Raw genomic sequence first — 5,070 nt, forward strand, 5'->3', positions numbered from 1 at the left:
CTCTGACCTAGGGAGGCATGTCTCTCTAGTCCACCTTCTTGGTAGATAGTGCCCGAGTCTGCAGTGTAGAGGTAGACTCTGGCTTTGCTACAGCTTGCTGTTGTAATACATACAAGGATGGTGGGAAAGCAGGAGGAAGGGCTTTGAAGACCAGGTAGGTCTTTCCACCACCCTCCCAGCACCCTTCAAACTTCCACTTTACAAAGGTTTAGTCCCAAGCCTCATCTTCCCTACAGTCCACTCTGATTTATTCCCTTACGAGAAATACATACCAAAAAGAACAAGCGGCTCATAAAAGATGTGGTGTTTTCTTACATCGCTGGCCGTTTATAACGTAGAGTTACATAGCTTGGGTGCGTTTTATTGACATCTCTCTACATCTACACTGAAGCAAAATGAAAAGCCTTCAAAAGTGTTATTATGCTTCCATTTCAGGCTAACCAATACATTTCCCCCTTGGACTTTTTTTCCTCGTAGATACCATAATAAAAATATTTGCTGAAACACAACAAAAAGCAACCCCAAAACCCAGTTATGCTTTTCTCTCATCCTCTCTGCTTCTTTCATTTTGAGAACAAACCTGGGTACTTAAATATACTGTTTCAGTGATTCTGCTTTTCTTCTTCCCTTCTTATCAAGAGCTCTGTTTGTCTAAGGGACTGAAGGGCCATCAGCTAATGGCTGATCAGTTCAATTCTGGGTCATCAGTCTGAATCTCACCTAGATGTGTTGCAGCAAGGAATTAAATGGCTGTTTCAGTATTCCTTATTTGAAAAATTGATGGTCAAAGCTAAGGGGCATTTACAGATACTCATGAGGCTAACACCCAAAACACACTAGAATACTCAGAAGTCAAAATACTTTAAAAAGGGAAATGTGGTATCTTAATGCCCAACAGCAAACATGCACTAAGAGACACGACAAGCTAGGATGAAGTCTGCAATGGACGTAGATATCCATCCACGTCAACTCCTAAGAAGTGCATCTGATCCAGTCTGTGAGAAGCAGCTTCCCAAATGGTTTATGCCACTACCAATATGGTGCATTTTACCAGCCCACTTGCTGTTTAAACCAATGTAGCTGCAATTTAGAGAAGAATGAAAATTGCTTAATGCTGATGTGGCTGATAGGACTAGAAGGCATCTAGCAGTTAAATTGCATCCTTATTTTCTTTAAAAGGTGAGAAACATTCATCTCAGGTGCAATTTTGATTAATCATTTCATGACCTAGCACATCATTTCCCCCAAACATTTGGTACTCTGTTACAGCTAACAGTCAAAGGAGGGAAAAAATAGCTCTCTCCACCCTTTCTACATGCATAAAAAGGTCTGAAAGGATTTTTCCCCACATCAGCAATTTAGCCCCCATCTAAAATGGAAGGCTACCAATAATCACAAGCGCTCCATTTCTAAAGATCAGACCATGCAAGGGCTAATCTGTGCAAGGGACCCTTATGTACACTGCAGTTGCAGCCTACATAGAGCCCAAAGGGTGTGCAACCCAACGGACAAGCTCTTTTCATGCCACTTAATGAGAAGCAAAAGAAATCCTTGGGGAATTCAACTGCCAGAAGCCAGATACAAAGACTGTGCAGTTACAACCTAAACTTTTAGGTTTAGAAAGGTTGGATGGGATAAACACGCAGCCAACTGGCTTCTTAATGGCAGAACCTGCCTTTAAAATGTTGGGATTTTTTACATGTAAACAATACAAAGCTGCCCATCTCCTCTCAGTCCTTACTTAGCCTAAGCCCCAACAAGGAAAATAGAACTGCTAAGCTTTCTTCCTTTTATGCTTTAGGGTTATCCTCATTAACACTGCAATTAACCTGAGCTAAGGCCAGCCCTGCTCTGCAGAAAGGCAAACACCTGTGGGAAGTTCTCCGGGAAGAGGGAACATGGTTCAACCCTTTCTGTGCTGTCAAATTCAACTGCAGTTTGATTCAGACCCATCTCCCTTATCCACGGTATTTTTTTCCTCCTTTTTACTTCTCCTCAAACACTGGCCTCCTGGGCTTCCCAGGCACAGCAGCTTTATATATATTAGATAGATAGATAGCATCACTCCTGATTAATATGTAAGTAAGGGAGAGGAAATTCAGGCTCTTTGGGTTTGGTCCACTTGCTTTTTAACTCTGGAGTTTCTGGTTCTGTCACCTTTCAGGAGTGCCCATAATAAGGTACACTGGTGCACTTTGCAAAAAAAAAACCCCACGTGACCTTGGGATTATACAAGAATCAAACTTTCTTTTGTCTCCTCATCCAGGTGTCTGCATGTCTGCAGCAGGGAATCTGGCCAGCTCTCAGCAGCCGCCTTTCCTCTAAGAATTGCAGACTGAAGCAAATTCCCAGCTTATTAAAAAATAGTTTTGTTATTTTGCCATCTTGTTTATTCTGCAGTTCCATGGAGCTCTTCAACCTGCTTCCTTTCTCCTAATTTTGCCTCTGGCTTTTTTGAAAGTTGAAAAAAAAATGAAGTTTTTTCTTTTTCTCAAGTTTTTGAGCGTCATAGAGTGCTCCACTGCCCTTCTCTAATGATGGAGAGGAGCCTCAGCATCCCTGAGAAACAAGGCGAGCATTGGTGACGCGTAGGGGGTGCACAGGGATGCCCAGGCACCCTCTGAGCTTGGTGGTGCACCCCTTACAGAAAGGTAATGCTGCTGGAGGTGCCTGCGGGTGGTCGCCACTTGCCGCTCGCTGCCCTCGCCATCGGCACTGCCGGCGGTATCTGAGGGCAGTCCCCGATCACTGCTGGCCACTGCTGACACTGCTGGCAGCATCTGCAGGTGGTTGCCCACCACTAGTCGGTGCTTGCTCCCCACCTCTGCCACCAACATCACCGTGGCCACCTGCAGGAGCTCACTATTTGCTGCTGCCACACTCCCACCACCCACGGCACCGCCGGCGCCTGTGGAAGCTCGCCGTGCCCCCCCAGCCTCCGGGAGCATGCGGCGTTCATGAAGGCTAGGCCTGACTGAAGGAGGGAAGGCCCAGTGCTCTATTGGATTTATTCACTGAGGCCACTTGTACACGAGCGTGGAGGCTGCTCTGATGCACTGTAATTACAGCGCCGCAGAGCAGACTCAAGTTAATTGAGTCTGCTGGAGTGCGGTAATTACTTTGCTCCAGCCAGCCTCCGTATCTCATGTGTCAGTGTCCCTGTGCTTCAAAATGGCGGTGGCTCAGGCTTTAGATCATGCGCCCTTACCGCCATTTTGAAGCGTGGGGACACTGATACACAAGACGCTGCAGTGCTTTAACTAAAGCAGCTCTTGGAGCTGCCCTAATGAAAGCACCACCCTTCCCCTCCCCACCACCTCCAGAGCACATGTAAAAGTCCCCTAAGGGTTTAGCTGCACAGGGACACTTAAATGAGTTAATTCAAATGAACTGAACATGAACAATTTAAAGTAGATTAGTTATAGTGCATTAAGCCAGTGTGAGGAATCATTTTGTTTAGAATTAAAGTGGTCTTAATTCAACTTAACTTCCACTAATTTCCTGACTATCCTCATATAGATTAGCCCTGAGTCTTGCAGTCCTCCAGTAGGTGTCTTTGCCTTGTATTAGAACTGCAGGCAGTTTTCCTTGCTTTTCAAATTGAAAACCAGTTGACCTGAGATCCAGAAACATGCTACTTGGCACTAAAGCAAAATGCAGAGTACAATGAACTAGCCAGGCAGAGTGGCCTACTGAACCTCTAAACTGACTGTCTTCATTTTTTGTTTAAATTATGCAATACCTTTTTTAATTCTGAGGAACACAGCACGGGATGCAGAATAGCTCGTACCCTTCAAATGCTGAATAAGAAGGATACATTTAAAATATATATCTATTTTTAAGTGTACTTGGGAAAGATTCCTTGAATAAATGAAAGGCCAATGTGAAATTTGATCATTAATCACAAAAATGGCACAGAGCCTCCCCTCTTCAGCAAATATAACTGTTGTGTAGTTATTTGCAGTTTCATTTAACTGAGTTTTGCAACTTCATTTCACAACTTTGCTTTCTCTTACTTTTCGATTTTCAAGAATCCAGTTGCCTACTTGTTTTCAAATTCTAGTTAGGCTTCTGAATGTAGATCTTTGTATTCCCCTAATTCTAGCTTTTCATAACCATCCCCCGTACCACATATCTTTACTGCCCCAAGCTAGGAGATTTGAACAGCACATCCAGTGATATTGTTTGAATAAGAGAGTTACACCTCCCAATCATAACACATTCTTATCCTTTTACATAATGCACTGAGCCAACAGCCTGATTCAATCATTGACAGTCTTTGGCATCTCTTCCTTTCACAATCAGCTATGGTTTTTAATTCTGTATCCATTAAGGCCTTTGCATTTTTCCTACTATATCTTAATGTAGCCACAAAGATTCTTGTCAGTCAACTGGTTGACAACGCTGTTTTGGTAAACTTTTCAACCTATCTGAAATGCTATAACTTGAACAGGAGGTTAAGCACGTCATTCTGTCCTAATGGTCCAAATGAATTAAGCATACAGCTGGAAATCCAAATGTGTATGAAGGAAGGAAAAGCCCAAAAGGTTTCTACCAAGAAGTATGATGTCATCTTGATCAGAGCCTATTTCTGGAAGGAAGCTGTGAAGCCCATGATACATTTTGACACATAAATGTTGCCAAGTAAAACTGATAATATAGAATTGTTAATATGCTTACAGCTGAATGTTTTTCAGATAAGGAGTTAAACTCTTATAGGCAATATACTATTTGCGGAACGTAGCACCTAGTTGTTTCTATGCTTTCATTGGCTCTGGGACTATTTCCTATCATATTTAAATAGAGAGACTAGATTATTGGGTACCTTAAGAACAATGGGTTGCTTAATGGTCTTACGGTGCTTATCTTATGTCAATACAAAAGATTTGCGTTCCTAAGGCTATGTCAAGGGCAGTGAAACAAGAGCTACATTCAGTGAAATGGGCATTTGTTTATTCTTAAATGCCCATTTAAGTATCTTTTTTTGGGTCTTGAACATGCCTACACAATGCGGTTAAACACAGATAATTTTTCAAAAATGGTGCCTGCAGGGGAAGTTAAACCTGAGCC

The 5,070-nt window shown here is 42.8% G+C and overlaps 1 long non-coding RNA gene across 1 annotated transcript; it reads left to right on the forward strand.

Annotated features, from left to right (window-relative positions):
* Nucleotides 1–1,918: 1,918 nt before the first annotated feature.
* LOC109314760 lies at nt 1,919–2,379 on the forward strand. The gene is made up of 2 exons (XR_002102366.1): nt 1,919–1,967; nt 2,267–2,379. It is a non-coding gene; the product is annotated as an uncharacterized LOC109314760 (long non-coding RNA).
* The last annotated feature ends 2,691 nt before the right edge of the window (nt 2,380–5,070 follow it).

This window comes from Crocodylus porosus, unplaced genomic scaffold (assembly GCF_001723895.1).
Source record: "Crocodylus porosus isolate Cpor-Errol unplaced genomic scaffold, CroPor_comp1, whole genome shotgun sequence".
NCBI classification, from domain to species: domain Eukaryota; kingdom Metazoa; phylum Chordata; order Crocodylia; family Crocodylidae; genus Crocodylus; species Crocodylus porosus.